This window comes from Pavona decussata, unplaced genomic scaffold (genome assembly GCF_977016875.1).
Source record: "Pavona decussata unplaced genomic scaffold, jaPavDecu1.1 SCAFFOLD_19, whole genome shotgun sequence".
Lineage (NCBI taxonomy): Eukaryota > Metazoa > Cnidaria > Anthozoa > Scleractinia > Agariciidae > Pavona > Pavona decussata.
In genome coordinates this window covers 209,503-230,633 of record NW_028145442.1, presented here as the reverse complement: position 1 = coordinate 230,633, position 21,131 = coordinate 209,503, and the positions used below count along the sequence as shown (strand labels likewise).

Genomic DNA, 21,131 nt, shown 5'->3' with positions numbered 1-21,131 from the left:
ATAGAACGCAATACATCCGTGAGGAAATAAGTACGAATATGCTAACTGTGTGGGGGGAGAGGTGGGCACCGGTAGTGGTAGCCGCAGCCATGTCCACCCCCCTCCCCGAACGGGAGGTAACAAAGAATATTATATAAGGATCCGTAGCACCTTGTTATCAATTTTACATGGCGCTAAGAGGATACAAATTCTTGGGGTGGAGTGAAATTGTAAGCCTCACGAATACGTGTGCGCACACGTTGCTTAATAGTGGCAATAACCCCATGCGGTGTAGACAACTGGCCTTCGAAAGTGTGGCGATTTCTCGCCGCCCATAGCTCGTTAAGGGTAAGATTAATGAGAAACCGGGTAAGCGCATTCGAGTGTAGATACCAGCTACCAGCGGGCAGGCTATGCTTAATAAGAACTAAAGAAGGGGAAAACGTAAGGGGAGTAGAGTAAAATTTGCTGCACAAAAGTAAAAATCCATGTCCAGACGTCTGGCACGAGCGAGCACTCCCAAAAGACGTGGGAAAAGGTCTCGGGTTGACCACATACGAAACAGCCATCGCTAACCTGTAGATGACGCCATCGTGTGAGATAGGCCCGAGTCTTAAGGATTCCATGCGCGAGGCGCCAAGCTATGTCATCTTCCCAGTTCGCACTCAGACCCCCATAAATCCGCGGCCAAAGGGATGACCAGGGGAGGGGGGTGTGTAGCCTTCGCTCCCAAGCACTTGCACAAGGCAGGTCCTCTGGGGAAGGGAAAGCAAGTTTCGCATAAAAGGTTTTAACCTTGTAGTCGGGAAACAAGGTTAAATCGTGTCGAGGCGATGAAAGGCCGTCAGAAGGTTGCGGAAGAATACTGGGAGGTTATCGCCAATATACTTCGCCACTGAATTAGATCTCAGGAAAGACCAGCCCTTGATCACTCGGCTCAGGGGCAGGCCCATCCAGAAGCAAGCGAAATAGACCCACTTGGAAGTGTAAGTCGGATCACCCATGTGGGGTACCCACCGTAGCTTCAAAGCACGAGCTTTTTCGATCGGGTTAATCACAGCCAGACCTCCGAGTGTGAGAGGGAGTTGACAAGTTCGCCGCTTAACAAGCTCTGTTTTGCCGTTCCACAGAAAGGCATAGATGGCTCTAGTAACCCGCGTGTGGACCCAATCAGGCATGGGGAGAACTGTGGCTGTATACCACAGGCCTGATGCGCTGATGGTGTTAATAATCATAGCTTTACCTTTCAGAGAAAGAGTACGGCATTTCCATAAATTTAGACGCTTTTCAAGTTTGCTCACGCGATGTTCCCAATTTGGAAGTTCTAGGTCGGAGTTACCGAAGTAAACATCAAGAATTTTAAGTTTGTCGGTGACCCAGGTAATTGGAACAGGACCCGTTGATCGGCCCGCAAGCGTGCCAATCCACAGTCCTTCAGTTTTTTGGGAATTAAGGCGAGAGCCCGAACCCCGTTCGAAGATGGATATCAACTGAAAGCATTTGACAACCGAGTAGTCATTAGCCAAAATAAGAGTGGCATCGTCCGCGTACTTGGACACTTTGCTTTGTTTACTTCCCGAGCCCGGGATTAGGATTTCCTCAATACTCGGGTCACGGCGGATAGCTTGGCCGAGGCATTCAGCCACAAGGCAATACAAGAGAGGGGAAAGCTGGCAACCCTATCGGACTCCCCGTTCTAAATTAAAGGCTCGTGAGAGCCGGCCATTATTAATAACGCAAGATGATATGTCGTGATACACGACAGACACCCAACGCTGGAAATCAGGTCCGAAATTAAACCGCTCTAAAACACGTTGCAAGAAGCTGTAATTAACGCGATCGAAAGCTTTCTCTTGATCCAAACTAATGATAGCGGCCGAGAGCTGCTTGTGTTGTACGTAGGAAATAGTATCCCGAATTCACATGAGGTTTTCAAAAATCGTGCGGCCCTGGACCCCACATGTTTGATCCTTGCCAAGGACACGTGAGATGACCTTGTGTCATCTATTTGCTAACACCTTAGTACAGAGTTTGTAATCCGCATTTAGCAGGGAAATAGGTCGCCAATTCTTAAGGCTCAAGGGATCATCCTTCTTATAGAGAAGCCGGATAATACCTCGGCACTGAGAGTTGGATAGCGATCCGTGCATAAACGAATAATTAAGCGAGTCTACTAAGTCCACACCGAGTAAACCCCAAAACCGCCGGTAAAATTCCACCGGAAGGCCATCGGCCCCGGGAGATTTACCAGACCACATTTGAGAGAGAGCCTCATAGCACTCGCCGAGTTTGACGTCCCCCTCGCATTTATTTTCGTCGTCAGCGGTTAGCGTTTCGTCCAGTTGATCTAACAGCCAGTCCTGACAAGATAGATCAACAGGCTCTGCCAAATAAAGTGAACTGTAGAATTCGCGACACGTGTTTAACATTTCCATGTCAGATGTGACAGATCGATCACCCACACGCAATTCCTGAATTGCGTTGCGTGACTGTCGTTTAGTTTTGAGTTGAAAGAAATACCTAGTTGGTTTTTCTCCCAACTCAATCCACTGTTCTTTACTACAGATTATAGCTCCTTCAACGGCCTGATCCGATAGCACTAGTAGACAGGTTTTAATCTCAGTTAAGCCATCGTGATCAGCGACGGTATTTGGATTACCGCGCGACAGGATATTACGAAACTCGCGTTCTAAAGATAATATCTCCCGTTGCCTCTCACGTGAAGCGTTAACACTGTGGGAAACAGCGAGTTCTTTAAGTTGTTATTTACCGGCATCCCACCAAACCCGAGGGTCAGTGAATGCCGATTTTACTTTGCACCAAGAAAACCAGAAGTCATTAACGGCTGTATAGACCGAGTCTGACTTTAACAGCTGGGTGTTAAACTTCCAAATACCACGAGCTCTCGGGTTTGAAGTCCCAAGTGTAATATTAATGCGCATTAAATGGTGATCTGAGTACGCAAAAGGGGAGTCGTGAAACCTGCCGATACGAGATCTCCAGGCTCTCGGGGTATAGAACCGATCTAGCCGGCAACCAATAGTATGCGCACGATTAAACAAGGTATAAGAGCGAAGAGAAAAGAAATACGATAAAAATCCTGCAAAATAAAAGAGTCAGTAAAAGTGTGGAGAGTCGTGACAGCCCTGTCACCAAAGCTGTCATCTCCTCCAAACTTATCTGACCGAATATCCGGACCACAATTAAAATCTCCGAGAACAATGGGTTCAAGATTAGGGTAAACGAACTGCCAAAGGTCACTAAAGAAATGTTCCCTGTCCCTGGGTTATTCGGGGCATAAACGTTGAGTAATTGAAAGGAAACGTTATCCTTACATAGCTTAACGGCGAGGACTCTGCCCGCTAGATCAGTCTTATGATCCGACAGAGTGACAGAGCTATCCGGATGAATAAGCACAGCCACGCCGGCAGATCGCTTAGAACCTGGAGACCAAACAGCCTGGCCACCCCATTCCTTTTCCCACGTCTTACCTTGCCATAGGTCGGCAAGATGTCTTTCTTGCAGGACGAAAATATAGATACGGAGCGAGCGAAGCGCTTCGAAAACCTTAACGCGTTTGTGGTGCTCGGCCACGCCGTTGACGTTAATGGACGCGAGCATGACAGCCATAATAAAAATAAAAAGGTGGGGGGTGAAAATATTAAGCAAAAAATTACTTAAAAATGTTCGGGTTCGTGCGCCTAAGAGTTTCGCAGAATTCTCAAAGTTTAGCACAGACGTCCATGCTGAGTGTGCGGTGCAGGTCAGCCCAAGCGTCAACTTCACCCTCATTTAGGTTGCGGCGAGCTAATGTTCGCAAGTCTTGGTCTGCGTAGTTTCTAAAGGAATATTGCAGGAATAGGGCCCAGTAATTGAAGAAATCCGGTCCCGAAATCGTCTTCATTAAATTAGCATGATGTTTGCCCTGCTTCTTCAACGCCAGCATAAAATGACGCATGAAAGGTGATTCCGGGGCGGATGTCGTGGTAGCTTTCTTGGTGGCAGGTTTGTCTTCCTTGGCCGGGGACAGCAAGGCCCGTTTATGCGACGCATCGTCAGAGAGTACAGCACGGCACCAGGAGAAAGGACAGTCCTTTGCTTTGTGCTCGTCGGATTTACAAATGTTACACAACGCGGTTGACCTTCGTAGTGAAAGAGAACAAGGGCCTTGCCGAAGCGCATAAAACTCGGAATGGGTTGCTTGATCTGCACACGATAATGACAGACGCCATCCTGTACATTTTCCCAGCCTTCGAAACGAAACATTCCACGGTGGTGGGAAATCACATCACAATACTTGGAAAGACGGCTAATGATTGTGGTGTCCGGCATTTCGTGCGGCGCGTCAAAAACTTGTAAATACGTGAGCGGCCGGTCAACATCTTGGAAGGCAAACGGGGAGCCACGGACACTGAGGAAGCTCTTTTTCAGGAAATCATCTTTGAAGCTTTTTTGGCGGAAAGTAAGAAGGATGTCGCCGGAAGACTGTCGTTGTATACACGAGATATTAGATCCATCGATACCAGCCTCGGACAAAGCAGAGAACACATCTTCAGCGGGCAGAAAACTCCGGGGACGAAAAAAGGCGGTCAGTGGCTGTTCTGGGATGTTGTTCTCCGGATCCACAACTTGGTCATCGTTTTCTCTTCATTCACCACGGGTGGCCTCCGCATAAGACCCAGTGGCCGGAGAGCCAGAAGAATTTTCACTTGCACTTGCACTTTCCTCAAAATCTACGCCATTTTGTTGTTCAGTAGGTGAAACTGAAGCTGGCATCGTTATTTATATCTAGCGCTCGCACCACGTGGGGCGTGCCAAATTTGGGCAGAATCGCTTGCGAAGACTTATCAACGGCGCACAGAAATTGAAATCGCCAATCAGATACTTTTTTTTTTTTTTTTAATTAAATAAATTTATTGAGTTCAAGTTAAAGTAGGTTCACAATCAAGTGTAGATATGACAGTGGGAAGTAAATTATTACCTTAATACAGTTCAAATGTAGTAGAAGCGTGAGAATTACAAAATACAATATCAAATGTAGATATGACGGTAGAAAATAGAGTATTACGGCAACAATAGACTCAATGTTGTGAATCGAAAAGCGCCACATGGAATCGAAAAATTCTTTTCGGTCCGAGTGGTTATTCGGTGCGTAAACGTTTATAACTTGAAAGATCTTGCCATCAAGATCTATTTTAACGGTCACCACTCTACCCGAGAGATCGGTCCAAAAATCAGCGAGTTTAGCGGTGCTTCGCGGATGCACGAGAACCGCTACACCCGCCAATCTATTGGAGCCGGGAGACCACGCGGCCTAGCCCCCCCATTCCTTACCTTGTACATCACTGGAAAGATGTGTTTCTTGCAGAAGAAAAATATCGAAATTACTTGTAAGTAAAGAATGAAAAACCTTTGCCCGCTTTGGTGCCTTAGCAATACCATTAACGTTAATGGTTACTAAAGAGACCGCCGTGAGAAAAACAAAAATGAAAGAGTCAAGTAACGCAATAGCCATGACTAACTACTAAATAGGTTTGGATCACTTTTGCGCAGAGTTTCAGTGTTTGACAAGGTCCGCAAAAGCGTCCTGGCGGACAATGCCATCAAGTTCGCTCCAACGTTCCTTTTCGGGACTATTGATCTGACACATAATGGCTGTGTTGTCGTCCATTTCTTTGATGTTTCCGCACGTATGTTAAAAATGCAGGGCGTGAAAGTTGTAGTAAACTTCCCCAGTGACCTTGGTCATGACCCTGGTACGGGACGAGCCAGATTTTCTTAGCGCTTTCATGAAGCAGGCTAGAAAAGGGTTTTCCGGACATTGAGGTAATGGTGGAGCAGGCGAAAGTTGTGTAGATTTTTTCGCCGCGGGCCGCTCGCCTTTAGCCAGGGACGAGGGGGCATGCTTACACAAGGGTTCGGTGGGAGAACCAGTGAAAACCTCCTGGGTGACGTTGGCAGCTTCAGCATAGCTTGCCGATGGTGTTCCTTGGGAAGCGGGAGTCGGTTGTGTTGCAGAAGAATTTGAAGACGTAGATGTGTCGGTGGATGCCGACGACCAAACGGACAGTTTTTTTTATGACAAAACGTGCCTCGTGGAGGCCTCGCGGCCGCCGCAGCCATCTTACACCCACGCTGCGAAAGTACAAATCAGCCGCAAAATCCAAATAACAAAGCGGGCCAGCCAAAAAAGTGTTCCAATAGAAGCAGCGACGAAAAACGAATCCAAACAGCGAAAAAACAGACGATCAAAGCTATGGGAAAAGGAAAATTGCCACGCTTTCGGTGGAGCTGCCAAAAGCGTGACCGGAAGAACCAATACTACACTTAATCTTAGCCAAAAGGCAGAGAAGCAATGGCCAACAAGTTCGTGGAACGAAGGGTGGTTCTTGTTCCCTAGCCTTAAGATATGGTGGCCCGAAAACTGTCGCATTTCCAGCTCCTGTTGCACAGCTGGCCCAGTTTCTGAGCTGCACACTGGGTTGTGACATTGTACTTTAACCCCAGACAGGGAAGAGACTCAACACGCCGCTGAACTACGAGCAAACTGGAAGTATTAAAAGCGACAAAGAGCCCCGTCAGTTACCCGCTGACAATTTGTGTAAGAAAGTTAACAGAAAGTGATTTTGTGGAAACGAGGCTCTCGTAGGCCACTTACATACGTTGCTGATTTGCAGCTGATTCCGCCTTTCACGCAAGTTGTCATGGCTAGCCGCTCTAAAGAACGAAACGCGATCACGTTGTCACTTTCACGACCTACTCTAGGGAAAAAGCTAGATGTATCCTGTGACACCTTCCCTATAAAGTAGTAAATTTGCACCCCTTTCTCTTGTCTACGACCATACCACAGGGTAAACACCGGTTTCGGTGATCGTCCGATCACCGAAGTTAAGCCCTGTCGGGTGGGGTTAGTACTTCGATGGGTGACCGCCTGGGAATATCCTGTGATGTAGGCTTTCCTTTTACGTTTTTTTGCGAGCAATCAACGATGTTGCCTTTTGCGAAAGATCGATACGGCCTTCGTGATACAGTTCAGGGACAACATAAAAGGCCTACGATTCATTTAGACCGCAAAAACCCATTCAAAAGCTCGAACACTGGCGCAATGTGCGGTCCGAGTTCGTGAGCGCGCGAGAATGTTTAAATTTCGCCTCTGACATCAAATTAACACTTTGTGACATCAAATTATTCGAAGCAACAATAACGGAGACGACACAAACTCGATTTGAATGAAATTCCAGCGCCTTTTAGACGTGAAAATCAAGTACACGGCAAGGAAAATCAAGCAATCATTCATTTAACTACAATCAAACACAACGAACAGTGCAATCTTTCCAACGGTTATTTAATAACGGTCGGAAATTAGTGCGCGGAGAGAGAAATTTTTTTGCAACGAAACGACAACTTGAAAAGCTCATTCAACTAAACAAATCCAGCAACAGGAAAATCTACTCACGATTCAGACGAACTTCTTTCTGGCAGCGCTTTGTTCGTTTGTTCCTTCCTTCCCGTATTTAACACAGCTCCACGATCGCCCGCTCGACAGCTCAGTTCAGTCATTCATTTCACGCTGCAGGTATATAAAGTTGGAAAGCGTAAGTAATTGCTGTTCTCTCTTGTCGAATTATAGGTACAGTAAAGCAACGGAAGGCCATAAACAAAAGCAAATCTACCTTTTTTCCTTTCTTTTCTTGCTTGGCAATCACATAAATCACTCGCTGCTCTGCTCTTGCAACCGTCCGTACTCCATCTGAAACATAACAAAACAACACCGCGTGTTAACTCAATAATCGGGTAAGAGAGTGATATCTGTGTTAATGCGATCAACTGCACTCAAGATGTGTCGGAAATATAGTGGCAGGGAATCGCGGATGTATTTGGGACACAAGTTTGAGCGTAGGAAAGACCAGCTAGGAACCTTGCGGCTAAGAGCTAGGCCGATCCAGTACCGGGCAAAATATATCCACTTAGAACTACTGGTCGGGTCACCGATGCGGGGAACCCACCGGAGTTTAAGGGCTCTTGCTTTTTCGGCCGGGTTAACGACGGAGAGGCCACCTTCCGTGAAAGGAAGATGGCAGGTAGTGCGTTTAACTTGTTCGGTTTTACCGTCCCACAGGAAGTCAAAAATAGCTTTAGTGACTCGCGTGTTGACATATTTGGGCATCGGTAAGACCGTCGCTGTGTACCAGAGCCCCGAGGCATTGAGAGTGTTACTTCAGTTTTCTGTGCATAAAGGCAAGAACCAGTCGCATGTTCAAATGTTGTTATAATATTAAAGGCTTTGTTAATAGAAAAATCGTTAGCTAAAATTAGAGTGGTGTCATCGGCATACTGAGACACTTTGCTCTGTTCGCCGCGCGCGCCAGGGATTTGAATTCCCTCAATACTTTTGTCATTGCGAATAGCCTGGCCTAGTGTCTCAACAACTAGGCAATACAACAGTGGACTGAGCAGGCAGCCTTGGCGGACGCCACGCTCAAGAGCGATTGCAGAGGATACCCAGCCATTGTTGATAACACGAAACTTGATGTCTGTGTAGGCTATTGTGACCCAACGCCGGAAATGAGGGCCAAAGTTAAAGCGCTCGAGGACGCGTTGGAGAAACCCGTGATTAACCTGGTCGAAAGCTTTCTCTTGATCTAAACTAATAATGGCCGCGGAGAGCCCTGTATGTGAAACATAATCGATCGTGTCCCGAATAAGGAAAAGTTTTCGAAAATCCTGCGATTGGGGATACCGCATGTTTGATCTTCGCTGAGAATAAGCGAAATAACCCGGTGAAGCCGATTAGCGAGAACTTTGGTACAAATTTTATAATCCGTGTTGAGCAAAGATATGGGGCGCCAATTTTTAAGCGCCCGAGGATCATCCTTCTTGAATAAAAGACGGATGATACTAAGACGTTGTGAGTCGGAGAGGGACCCATGTTGAAAGGAATAATTGAGCGTGTCAACTAAATCCCGGCCTAGCAAACCCCAGAAACAGCGATAGAATTCGACCGGAAGTCCATTGGCGCCCGGTGATTTACCAGAGTCCATCTGACCCAAGGCTTCTTGACACTCGGCGAGAGTGAGAAGACCTTCGCATTTCTGTTGATTGTCGGGCGATAGCAACCGGTCCAGTTGATCTAAAAGCCAGTCTTAGCTTGAAGGGTTAACAGGTTCGGCGGAATATAAATCCGGGTAAAACGAGTGACACGTATGGAGGATATCTTTGGTCAAAGTGACAGACATGTCCCCCACACAGAGTTCATTGATCAAATTACGGGATTGACGCTGGCGTTCGAGTTGATAGAAATATTTGGTAGCTTTTTCGCCTAACTCGATCCACTGTTCTTTTCTCCGGATAATAGAACGTTCTACGGCCTGATCTTCCAACGCTTTTAAGAGATGTGTGATCTCCGCCAAGCGTGTTTGATAGGCCGCAATATTGGAATTATTGCGCGACAGGATGTTGCGAAATTCGTGTTCTAAAGAAATTTTGTCACACTTTCTCTCATGTGCACGAGCGACACTGTGGGAGATAGCGATCTCTTTAAGTTGTAATTTACCGGCGTCCCACCAAACACGAGGATGGGTGAAAGCTGGTTTGTAAGCGCTTCAGACGGGCCAGAAATCCTGCACAGCGGAGCAGAAGGTTTCAGATTTTAACAGTTGTGTGTTGAATTTCCATAAGCCACGTCCTCTCGGGTTAGAATTTCCGAGGGAGAATTTTAGACTAATCAGATGGTGGTCAGAGTACGCAAAGGTAGTACACGCGTGGGCAAACACGCGTGATTGCCAGGCTCGTGGTGCGTAAAACCGATCTAGCCAGCAACCGACAGAGTGGAGGCCATTAAACCACGTAAATAAGTGCCCGGAGGGGTTAGAAATGCGATAGAAATCCTCCAAGGAGAGAGAATTTGTGAAAGAAATGAGTTGCGAGACCGCTTTGTTGCCAAACCTGTCATCGCCTCCCCATTTATCGAGCGTGACATCTGGCACGCAATTAAAATCCCCAGCCACAATGGTGTCGAGATTGCGAAAACAATAACGCCACAAGGAATCGAAAAATTCTTTTCGATCCAAGTGATTATTGGGAGCATAAACGTTAATAAGTTGGAAAAGGGTTCCATCGCATTCCACTTTAACGGTCACCACTCTACCCAAGAGAACGGCCTTAAAGTCAACCAGTGTAGCGGCACTTCACGTTCCAATACCGCAAATTCAGCCACGCGTATACCGTGCTCGATCTGGTGAAGGCCTTCATCACTGTAATTAAGGCGTCTTCGGTTGTCGGACTTGAGTTGCCCATACTGCTTTAATAATTAAATAACATCGCTGTCTGGAAACTCCACCGAGACAAAGATGGAAACATGAATGGTACGGGCTCCCAAGAGCCTCAAAGGTTTAGAAGTGTTCTCGTAATCAAAACCCGCTGTCGCTAGCCGGGTCGCAGCATCGACATTACGCAATGTAATGTCGAAAACTTTTCCGCCGAATTGGGGGACGACTCCAACGATGTCCACAGCAAATTCCGGTAAAGAATTGGCGATTTGTACCGCGTCCAAATCCATGCCCTCCTCAATGAGTAAACAGACAGTTTTTTGATGCGCAAATCTTGCTCGTGGGGCCCTCGCGGCAGCGGCGGCCATCTTGCCCAACACGTGGCAAGACAGAAAAACGACGATAATTCAGGAATGGATCGGAAAAAAGACCTAAAAATCCCTCAGACTAAAGAGGGAACGCTTAGAAAGAAACTGATCAGGCTAGACCAACAAGAAAGGGACACTAACCGGTACGTGTGGGGAAAAAAGCACGGAGCTCTCCGACACACATCCGATAAGAACAGATACTACACTTGATCTTAGCTAAAAGACCGAGAAGCGATGGCGAACAAGTTCGCGGAACGAAGGGTGGTTCTTGTTCCCTAGCCTTGAGATATGGTGGCCCGAAAACTGTTGCATTTCCAGCTCCTGTTGCACAGCTAGCCCAGTTTCTGTGGTGCACACTGGGTTGTGACATTGTACTTTGACCTCAACATGCCGCTGAACTACGAGCAAACTGGCAGTATTGAAAGCGACAAAGAGTCACGTCAGTTACCCGCTGACAATTTGTGTAAGAAAGTTAACAGAAAGTGATTACGTGGAAACGAGGCTCTCATAGGCCACTTACATACGTTGCTGATTTGCAGCTGATTCCGCGTTTCACGCGAGTTAACATGGCTAGCCGCTCAAAAGAACGAAACGCGATCACTTTGTCACTTTCACGACCTACTCTAGGGAAAAAGCTAGATGTATCCTGTGACACCTTCCCTATAAAGCAGTAAATTTGCGCCCCTTTCTCTTGTCTACGACCATACCACAGGGAAAACACCGGTTCTCGTCCGATCACCGAAGTTAAGCCCTATCGGGCGGGGTTAGTACTTGGATGGGTGACCGCCTGGGAATACCCCGTGTTGTAGGCTTTCCTTTTACGTTTTTTTGCGAGCAATCAACGATTTTGCCTTTTGCGAACGAACGATACGGCCTTCTTGATACAGTTCAGGGACAACATAAAAGGCCTACGATTCATTTAGACCGCAAAAAACCCATTTAAAGGCTCGAACACTGGCGCAATGTGCCGTCCGAGTTCGTGAGTGGCGAGAATGTTTAAATTTCGCCTATGACATCAAATTAACACTTTGTGACATCAAATTATTCGAAGCAACAATAACGTAGACGACACAAACTTGATTTGAATGAAATTCCAGCGCCTTTTAGACGTGAAAATCAAGTACACAGCAAGGAAAATCAAGCAATCATTCATTTAACTACAATCAAACACAACGAACAGCGTAATGTCTCCAACGGTTATTTAATAATGGTCTGAAATCAGCGCGCGCCGGCGCATTTTCTACATTTCCGGTTTAAGCGAGTCACTTCCGGTTTTCATTTACTGTCATATCCGGTTCACAATAGCAGTTTTCCAGTTTATACTACCGGAAGCACGTTTTACAAAAGCGTAGAGAAAGAGGAGAGTACGATAGCTTATTTTAGCGTTACAACTAACTGGTCGTTTTCGACCGTACAGATTTTATTATGACACCACAAAGCGGAGAATTTCGTTTGCGTCATTCTGGAAAAATCAACATGCGACGTCATTTTGAATATAGTGTACAATGGCCCGAGAGGTTTCGGTGCCATTATGAAAAGTTGCTTTATTGCAGAAGTACCAAATACCGTAAGGGATTGTCTTAATCAAGTAGCGTGCGGTCGCACTCTCTTTATTATTCGCGCAAAGTCCTTTATAGAAGAAGACCGTGTTGACATTAGGCAAAAAGGTGAGACCAAGGAGGGCGAAAGGAATTGGACAGAAAACCGCCCACACCCCCTTAGCTCTACTACAGTTAAGGAAGCAGTGATCTATTGTTTCTTTCCTGGTACACACGGCGCACCAGTTAGACTTGATATAGCCCCAAGTGTGTAAGGAATCTCGTACCTTAACTCCGCGTAGAGTAATCGACCAGGCCAAATCGTTCTTAAAATTTTCACACCGGCCTTCACGAACGAGGGGCCAGTGCGTAGGCAAGTCCAAATGGAAATTAAGATATCGGGCCCACCTATACGGAAGGGTGGGCGCGGATACTGCTTCCTTTAAAAATACTTGATAACACGTAGCTCCCGGTATTTAGCAAAGTCGTCAAGTTCTTAAGACAGACCTGGTAATAAGAAGTGGGAGTCAATGCACTGGGGGAGAAGTTATCCCGCAAGTGGGACCACCCCTCCCTCAGGCGTGCTAGCTGTGATCCTAAAAAGTACTTAAGTAAAAAGAAGGCCTTGGCGTCTGGATTATCAATGAGCGTGGAAATCAGCAACAGTTTGAGCACTTTAATTTTAGAGACAAAATCTATGAGACCGAGACCTCCCTGTAAGAGCGGAACAGAGAGGGTTTTTCGAGCAATACTTTCTATTTTAGAACCCCATAGAAAGGAGAAAATCAATTTATTAAACCGTTAAACAACCCATTCGGGGGTGGGGAGAACTTTGGAGAGAAACTAAAATTTACTTGCACCTAGAACATTAATGATCAGAACTTTGCCAACCAAGGACAGCGCACGAGACTTCCAGAGGTTCAAATTGGCCTCGAGTTTGCAGAGCCGTGGCAGCCAATTGTCAGGTTTAGTGTTCACAGTACCATTGTTAAACCAGACACCCAGTATTTTCATCTTGGACACCCAAGTGAGCCCTTTAACTAGACAGGTGGAATCGTCAGCATATTGACCGATCTTAAAATGTTGTCCTGACGCTCCTGGTAAAAGAAAACCCTTTATGGTACTATCATGTCTAATATTAGCTGCTAAAACTTCAGCGCATAAAATATATAAAAGCAGGGACAGGAAATCCCCCTGTCGCACACCGCGCTCGAGAAAAATTCCATCGGTAAGAAAGCCATTAACAAGAACTCGCATGGAAGCGTTATTGTATAAAACAGAAATCCATCGACGAAAATTCTGGCCAAATCCGAAGGTTTCTAAAACTTTCATCAAGAAAGTCCTGATCTAAACTCAATAAAATACCCGTTTCGTTCGTTATGTTTACATAATCGAGCGTGTCGCGTAACAGGGATAAATTACCGAAAATAGTTCGACCAGGAACTGAACAGGTTTGGTCATTTTGGATGATAGAAGATAACACTTTAGACAAGTGATTAGCGAGCGCTTTAGAACAAATTTTGTTATCAACGTTGAGAAGCGAAATAGGCCGCCAATTCTTGAGATTCTTACGTTCGCCTTCTTTAAAAATTAGCCGAGTAGCACTTTCCTCCATAGAACAACTAAAAGAGCCTGTAGCAAAACTATAATCGTAAACAGCTAAGATGTGAGGGCACAAGAGATCCCAAAATTTCGCGTAAAATTCTTTGGGCAACTTGTCCGAGCCGGGAGTTTTACCAGTTGAGAGTCCACGCATTGCATCATCGATTTCGGTCTCAAGAAATTTACCGTCACACGATAAAGAATGTGATTGAGGTAGAAAACAATCGATTTTAGCCAAAAGGTCTTCTTCAATAGTGTCATCCGTCGGTTCGGCAGAATGTAAAGCTCGGTAAAAATCAACATGCGCTTGTTCTATTTCGGGCTGGGAAGCCACTTCAATTCCTGCCGCGTTAAAAATAGAGTCGTTCTTGTTTTTCTGAGCACGCTCAGATTCAAGTTTAAAGAAAAAACTAGTGGGTTTTTCCCCTTCTTTGATCCATTGAGGTCGACTTCGCACTTGGCCGGATTTCTGTTGAGACATTAATATCTCGAAGCTGACTTTCTAACCGATCGATGGTGTCCTTAACCGAGTCATCGCCACCTGACAACGCGCGTTTCGCTTCAATCAACAAATTAGTTATGCAATTCTGATTCAAATTCCGAAGTTTGGTCTTACTAAAGTTCTGAGACGCAAGTTTTATAGACTCTTTTAAAAAATCCCACCAGTCATGAATATTCGGAAAGGCTTTCTGATACAAGACGTGATTTTCAGCAAGTTTGGAAATCCTATCGCAAAAATTTTCATCCTCAAGCAAATCTAAATTTAGCCTCCAAAGGCCAGGGCCACGCCTAAAAATGTCAATCAAATTGAGCTGCAAAACAACCGAGTCGTGGTCGGAAAACACGCAAGGAAGAATTTCACACGTGACAGTTTTTGCCACTAAATCGTCCGCGATGAAAAATTTATCGAGCCGAGACCCGATAGATTTATCGGCATTAAACCAGCTACACTGGGTCTGACACCCATGCTTTTTGCGCCAGATATCAGTTAAGCGATGTACTGTGCGCAATTTTTTCAATTAATTTCGAGTGTTAAATTTCCCCCGGGCTTATCAAATTCACTTTCAATGCAATTATAATCACCTCCAATGATCTTAAGGGAGTTTGGAAAAAAATATTCATGTAAGGTATCATAAAAGCCTTTGCGATCAGTAACATTTGTGGGCACGTAGATATTAACAAAATTAAATTTGTGTTCGCCAAGGGCGGTTAAAACACTCACTATTCTACCAGAAGAATCTCTTCGCCACTGCAAAATCTCAAAAGGAGAATTTTCCGAAACTAAAATTGCGACCCCACCCTGTTTACCCGAAGCGGGGGACAAAAAACTTGGACCGGCCCATTTAGCGCGGAGCGAATTAATCCCCTCCGGCCTAGAAACCAAGGTTTCTTCCAAAAAAATTAATTGCGAGTGAGACTGTTTTGCAAAATCAAAAACACATTTCTGCTTGGCGTCGTCGCCGAAGCCACGGATATTAAGACTAGAAATTGTAGCTGTGAATGTTAAACATTGGAAGGACATTCTTCAGACAAAAAACACAAACAAAACTAAGGCATAACAAAATTAACTATAAGACTAATTTACTTTTGTTTCTTATGCTTCGCCGTTCGTTGGACGAGCGGCGAATTACCACGTTTGATGCCAGCTTCTTCTGTCGGTGGGGGGGATTGTTCGGAATGTTCAGAGTTCATAGTGTTCGATCCAGTGACTTTAACGGGTTGTGTGGGTTTCCTAATAGGTGCAGTAGGGCCAGAAATTTTTGCCGGAGTTCGACGTGGAGCCAGAAGACCTGTTCTGCGTGTTGGAAAACAACCATGGGGTGTGTTCTGTTTCGTCATCTGCGTCGCCGTCGGCTTTGTCTTCGCGGGGCGATAAAAATTCCTCGTCGGACTATTCAGCTGGGTCGTCTTCCATCGGATCGTCAGGACTAGTTGGATCGAGAGTTGCATCGTCGGTAACCACAGAGAAATCACTAGGTGGAAGTCCCTCATCGTCTGACGTTTTGCGAGTTTCGGTGTCAGAGGGTACGGCACGGGACCAGGAGAAAGGCAGTCCTTTGCTTTGTGCTTGTTGGATTTACCAATGTTACACAACAGGGGTTCCAGGGAATCGTTGGCGAGATGGCCGGTCTGCTCGCAGTTATAACAAATAACAGTGTGACAGGTTTTGGCGATGTGGCCGGTCTGGTGGCAATGACAGCATGTACGCGGTTGACCTTCGTAGCGAAAGTGAACAAGGGCCTTGCCGAAGCGCATAAAACTCGGGATGGCTTGCTTGATCTGGACACGATAATGACGAACGCCATCCTGTACATTCTCCCACCCTTTGAAACGAAACATACCACGGCGGTGGGAAATCACATCACAATACCTGGAAAGACGGCTAATGATCGCGGTGTCCGGCATTTCGTGCGGAGCGTCGAAAACTTGTAAATGCGTGGGCGGCCGGTCAACATCCTGGAGGGCAAACGGGGAACCACGGACACTCAGGAAACTCTTTTTCAGGAAATCATCTTTGAAGCTTTTTTGGCTGAAAGTAAGAAGGATGTCACCGGAAGACTGTCGTTGTATACACGAGATATTGGATCCATCGATACCAGCCTCGAACAAAGCAGAGAACACATCTTCAGCGGGCAGAAAACTCCGGGGACGAAAAAAGGCGGTCAGTGGGTATTCTGGGATGTTGTTCTCCGGATCCACAACTTCGTCATCGTCTTCTCATCGTCTCCACGGGTGGCCTCTGCGTAAGACCCAGTGGCCCGAGAGCCAGAAGAATTTTCACTTGCACTTGCACTTTCCTCAAACTCTACGCCATTTTGTTGTTCAGTAGGTAAAACTGAAGCTGGCATCGTTATTTATATCTAGCGTTCGCACCACGTGGGGCGCATCAAATTTGGGCAGAATCGCTTCCGAAGACTTATCGACGGCGCACGGAAATTGAAATCGCTAATCAGATACTTTTTTTTTTTGAATAAATAAATTTATTGAGTTCAAGTTAAAGTAGGTTCACAATCAAGTGTAGATATGACAGTGGGAAGTAAATTATTACCCTAATACAGTTCAAATGTAGTAGAAACGTGAGAATTACAAAATACAATATCAATGTAGATATGACGGTAGAAAATAGAGTATTACGGCAACAATAGACTCAATGTTGTGAAACGAAAAGCGCCACAAGGAATCGAAAAATTCTTTTCGGTCCGAGTGGTTATTCGGTGCGTAAACGTTTATAACTTGAAAGATCTTGCCGTCAAGATCTATTTTAACGGTCACCACTCTACCGGAGAGATCGGTCCAAAAATCAGCGAGTTTAGCGGTGCTTCGCGGATGCACGAGAAGCGCTACACCCGCCGATCTATTGGAGCCGGGAGACCACGCGGCCTCGCCCCCCCCATTCCTTTTCCCATTCCTTACCTTGTACATCACTGGAAAGATGTGTTTCTTGCAGAAGAAAAATATCGAAATTATTTGAAAGTAAAGAATGAAAAACCTTTGCCCGCTTTGGTGCCTTAGGGATACCATTAACGTTAATGGTTGCTAAAGAGACCGCCATGAGCAAAACAAAAATAAAAGAGCCAAGTAACGCAATAGCCATGACTAATTACTAAATAGGTTTGGATCACTTTTGCGCAGAGTTTCAGTGTTTGACAAGGTCCGCAAAAGCGTCCTGGCGGACAATGCCATCAAGTTCACTCCAGCGTTCCTTTTCGGGACTATTGATCTGACACATAATGGCTGTGTTGTCGTCCATTTCTTTGATGTTTCCGTACGTATGTTAAAAATGCAGGGCGCGAAAGTTGTAGTAAACTTCCCCAGCGACTTTGGTCATGACCCTGGTACGGGACGAGCCAGATTTTGTCAGTGCTTTCATGAAGCACGCTAGAAATGGGTTTTTAGGACGTTGAGGTAATGGTGGAGCAGGCGAAGGTTGTGTAGATTTTTTCGCTGCAGGCCGCTCGCCTTTAGCCGGGGACAAGGGGGCATGCTTACGCGAGGGTTCAGTGGGAGAAGCAGTGAAAACCTCCTGGGTGACGTTGGCGGCTTCAGCATAGCTTGCCGATGGTGTTGCTTGGGAAGCGGGAGTCGCTTGAGTTGCAGAAGAATTTGAAGACGTAGATGTGTCGGGGGTTGCCGACAACCAAACGGACGGTTTTTTGATGAGAAAACGTGCCTTGTCCAGGCCTCGCGGCCGCCGTGGCCATCTTACACCTACACGGCGAAAGTACAGATTAGCCGCAAACTCCAAATAACAAAGCGGGTCAGCCAAAAAAGTGTTCCAATAGAAGCAGCGACAAAAAGCGAATCCAAACAGTGAAAAAACAGGCGATCAAGGCTATGGGAAAAGGAAAATTGCCACGCTTTCGGCGGAGCTGCCAAAAGCGTGACCAGAAGAACAGATACTACACTTGATCTTAGCCAAAAGCCTGAGAAGCGATGGGGAACAAGTTCGCGGAACGAAGGGTGGTTCTTGTTCCCTAGCCTCGAGATATGGTGGCCTGAAAACTGTCGCATTTCCAGCTCCTGTTGCACAGCTGGCCCAGTTTCTGAGCTGCACACTGGGTTGTGACATTGTACTTTAACCCCCAACAGGGAAGAGACTCAACACGCCGCTGAACTACGAGCAAACTGGCAGTATTGAAAGCGACAAAGAATCACGTCAGTTACCGGCTGACAATTTGTGTAAGAAAGTTAACAGAAAGTGATTTCGTTGAAAAGAGGCTCTCGTAGGCCACTTCCATACGTTGCTGATTTGCAGAAGATTCCGCGTTTCACGCAAGTTGTCATGGCTAGCCACTCAAAAGAACAAAACGCGATCACTTTGTCACTTTCACGACCTACACTAGGGAAAAAGCTAGATGTATCCTGTGACACCTTCCCTATAAAGCAGCAAATTTGCGCCCCTTTCTCTTGTTCACGACCATACCACAGGGAAAACACCGGTTCTCGTCCGATCACCGACGTTAAGCCCTGTCGGGTGGGGTTAGTACTTGGATGGGTGACCGCCTGGGAATACCCCGTGTTGCAGGCTTTCCTTTTACGTTTTTTTGCGAGCAATTAACGATTTTGCCTTTTGCGAACGATCGATACGGCCTTCTTGATACAGTTCAGAGGCAACATAAAAGGCGATGATTTATTTAGACCGCAAAAAACCCATTCAATAGCTCGAACACTGGCGCAATGTGCGGTCCGAGTTCGTGAGCGCGCGAAAATGTTTAAATTTTGCCTATGACATCAAATTAACACTTTGTGACATCTAATTATTCGAAGCAACAATGACGGAGACGACACAAACTTTTTGGGTTTGATAAGACCTACGTGAATTCCCGTCATGTTTCTCATTCTTTCTGAAAGGTGTGCTAGTATTTTCGCTCTCTTCGGTAACCGGATTGATTTCTTTCCAACGCTTAATTGCTCGCAATAATTGACTAAAATCCCATTCTTGCCACCCGTCCTTTCTCCACACGAAATCAGCCTTAATCCCCTTTAATTTGTCCAACACCGCCCCCACGTTCCCTGAGACTTAACGCAATTTGCCTAGCGTCTCCAGACTTTGTACGTTGTACAAAAGTTTTTTGTAAAATTCATCAACTTCTTTGGGGTTCTCACTCGGTATGGTTGGTAAGCTCATGATGTTGTTTACGTACGCATTAATTATTTCCCCATATTCGCTCTTAAGGATGTTTTTCGCCCTTTCGCATCCCTCGGTGGTGAATGGGAGCCCATCAATATCAGCCCGTACTTTTGGTAAGACAAGTTCCTTTAAGTAAGCAAATTTCGTCACTGATGACAGATCAGTTGCATCTATCTCGACGCAAAATTTATTCCAAAACGGAAGCCATTGTTCAAACGTCCCCCCAAACTTGGTAGTGGTTAGTTTTGGAAGCTTTGCGTGGGAACCACTCGGCTCTTCTTGTTTCTCCTCTTTCAACTCTTCTGATTTCTGCTCATACTCCAGTTTCATTTCTAGTTTTTCCTTTTCAAATTGGAGTTGTTTCTCTCTTTCTATGGCTCGCAATTCATCTTCTTTCTCCCTCTCGGCTAATTGGGAATGTTGTCTCGCCTCACTCAGATATCACCGCAGATATTCAACTTCAATGTCCAAACCCTCAATTTTTTCATCTATTCCACTACTCCATTCACCTACCTCTTCTATCGAATCACCCTCTCCAAGCTTTTTGGCTTCAATCTTTACCTTAACCTCGTCCACCTCTCTGGCCAACGCTGCCAATGCATCTACGTGCCTCTCAAAGGTTGCGATGTTCTTCTTCGCGACAATCTCCTTTCCCTTGGATTGTTTAAACTCCAGGAGTTGAAGTTTCGTGTTCAGTAGTTTTTCCATGTCCATCTCTTCGCGTGTGTGTCCCGTCAGAGGTGCCACTTAGTGTTGGGAACGCGGATACAATAGTCACTCTCAATCTCGATTTAGCTTCTTTTAATGGTCACAGTTAAAATCACTCCCTATGTCTCGGTGTCTCGTCAACTTAGATCACAAAAGCTTAGAAGGTTCCTATAACTACGCCCTTTCGGAGGTTGCTAAGGTAACACGATTACGTCAATGCTATATGATTAACGAATATCTCATGTAACGCTAACTGATTGTCACGTACTAAATATTTCCAACAATAGAAGGCATGAGCATATTCGAAACAAAAAATTTGTCTAAATGAGATCCGATAGAAAAATCAGAATTAAACAACGTGCACTGGCGTAGCTTCAGGTGTAGGCGGCGCCAGGCATCACAAAGTGAAAAAGCAGATTGGAGGTCAGAGAGATAAGTGGCAGGAACATAATTCCCGCCAGATTTATCCAACTGACTCTCATAACAATTAAAATCGCCCGCAATAACACGGGAGTCAGACGGCAAAAAATATTCATGTAAGGTTTCGAAGAAAACTTTCTGTTCAGTCAAATTCGTACGGGCATAAATATTTAAAAGATTAATAATACAACCATCCAAGTCAAGAAGAAGACTAATAGTCCTCCCCGAGGTATCTCTCTTCCAAATGTTGACCGGAGTTAGAGAGGATTCTTTGATACAAGTAAGCACACCACCTTGTTTGCCGATGGCGGGTGACCAAAAACAGGGCCCGCGCAAAGCATCAGAAAAATCTTGAAAGACATTCACGTCCGAAATCTGAGTTTCCTGTAAACAGAAAACTTTCGTGGTTGAATGGAGATGGTCAAAAAGGTAATCTCGAAAACACCGGTCAAAACCTCGCGAGTTTAGTGAGAGGAATTTAAAATTCATGAAGGTGGAGGATTACTAGACTATTTCCGCGGATTACTAACTGGATACGGAGCAGTAGCTTTCCAAGCAGGGCGGCCCTGAGAAGGGTCCACCCTGGCCGGCTTACGTTTGACCGAGGAAGAGGAAC

The 21,131-nt window shown here is 45.7% G+C and overlaps 2 non-coding genes and 5 pseudogenes across 3 annotated transcripts in view; 3 read left to right on the top strand and 4 right to left on the bottom strand.

Moving 5' to 3' along the window:
- Nucleotides 1-7,729, bottom strand: part of LOC146486875 (uncharacterized) — a 33,828-nt pseudogene extending 26,099 nt beyond the window's left edge. The window contains exons 1-2 of the transcript XR_014857893.1: nucleotides 7,653-7,729; nucleotides 7,436-7,549 (exon numbers count right to left, since the gene is read on the bottom strand). The product of XR_014857893.1 is annotated as an uncharacterized LOC146486875 (transcript). The remainder of the gene's footprint in view (nucleotides 1-7,435; nucleotides 7,550-7,652) is intronic.
- On the top strand, nucleotides 6,811-6,935 carry LOC146486876 (5S ribosomal RNA; annotated as a pseudogene).
- Nucleotides 7,730-10,742: 3,013 nt separating the features above from the next.
- Nucleotides 10,743-10,851, bottom strand: LOC146486874 (U2 spliceosomal RNA; annotated as a pseudogene).
- A 457-nt stretch (nucleotides 10,852-11,308) lies between these two features.
- LOC146486873 (5S ribosomal RNA) lies at nucleotides 11,309-11,427 on the top strand. The gene has a single exon (XR_014858602.1). It is a non-coding gene; the product is annotated as a 5S ribosomal RNA (ribosomal RNA).
- A 4,219-nt stretch (nucleotides 11,428-15,646) lies between these two features.
- LOC146486870 (uncharacterized) lies at nucleotides 15,647-19,717 on the bottom strand (annotated as a pseudogene).
- LOC146486872 (U2 spliceosomal RNA) lies at nucleotides 18,084-18,191 on the bottom strand (annotated as a pseudogene).
- LOC146486871 (5S ribosomal RNA) lies at nucleotides 18,666-18,784 on the top strand. Its single transcript, XR_014858610.1, has one exon. It is a non-coding gene; the product is annotated as a 5S ribosomal RNA (ribosomal RNA).
- Nucleotides 19,718-21,131: the final 1,414 nt, after the last annotated feature.